Genomic DNA, 1278 nt, shown 5'->3' with positions numbered 1-1278 from the left:
GATCAAGCTTCTCAACGCTCATGCCACTAGGAACTTTGGGCTCCTCCTGCAAGACACACAGATATGGAAAGCTTGTAGTCCAGTAGCCAGTTCAAGCACAAGGATCCCAAAGCTGTAGACGTCCAGTTTGTCACTCACAACCATTCCGGAGCCATGTATCCAGGTGTTCCTCAGATCATGGTCATGACATCGCTTAGATCTCCTTGCTCTACCATCCTTGACAGTCTGCTATCTTGACACCACGTCCAGGAGTATGTTTTGCGGCTTGATATCCAAGTGGAGGACTCCAGTGCTGCATTCCTCATGGAGGTAGCAATCTCTCGAGCAATCTCCTTGACTATCCTGAATCTCGTGTCCCAGTTGAGCTCTTCTTGCGACTTGTAGATCCACTTGTCTAGTGATCCGTTTGCTACGTACTCATAGACCAGGAAGTGGTGTGATTCCTGGGAGCAAAAGCCTTTGAGGTTGTGATGGATGCTTCCGATCGCCCTCACCTCCGCCTTGAAGCTCTCCAGCCGTTTGACGGCAACCTTTGATCCATCCGTATCCCTTCGAAAACCGTGCCAAAGCCTGCACTTCCGATTTTCTTACTGAAGGCTTTGGTTGCAGTGTGGAGCTCCGGGTACGTGAAGACGCACACCACGTCCATAGCACCGGATGGAAACGATGGTTTGTAGTGTTTGAGGTACGAGTTTATCTGTTTCTTTCAGATCACCCCATAGTTGCCACAGAGAAAGCCATGACGATGGCTGGCTTTGCCTTTTTCTGCTGCTTGGCTACTTTGTTCTGTGAGCGCTTTGGAAGATCTCCAGCTTGGTACAACTTAATCAAAAACAGCAAAGCTTGATCGGCGACGTTGCAAGTTCAGAGCAAAACCTTCATTTATCTGGAAACAGGTACTCCTGGCTTAGACTGCTTTGCACGAACAGTTTTTCATGCACAGGGCCATGCACGCTGGTGGAGTGACGTTGTGGAAGGCACTGGATTAATCTAGAGGTTTGTAGAAGTATCGTCCTTTGGCTTCGAGCAATGTTGCGAGTTCTCGCAAGTCCTTCCAGGTTCCTTTTCGGGCTTGCATCGTACTCCATGAACGATGATCCGTTCTTGAGCTCCGGGCAGAGGCATCCTTCAGCTGTCTCGAACGAGATCCCACAGGTTCGAGTAAGCAAGCTTTTCCCAAGATCCCACCCATCCGCGGTAGTCGGCGGTTGTTGATCAGAAAGCGCAGGTCTCTCCTAGCATGGTGAACCATCAGGATCTGCAATCTGATACCATGAT

This window comes from Selaginella moellendorffii, unplaced genomic scaffold, assembly GCF_000143415.4.
Source record: "Selaginella moellendorffii unplaced genomic scaffold, v1.0 SELMOscaffold_2, whole genome shotgun sequence".
Classification (NCBI taxonomy): Eukaryota; Viridiplantae; Streptophyta; class Lycopodiopsida; order Selaginellales; family Selaginellaceae; genus Selaginella; species Selaginella moellendorffii.
Note: the sequence above shows the minus strand (reverse complement) of the source record.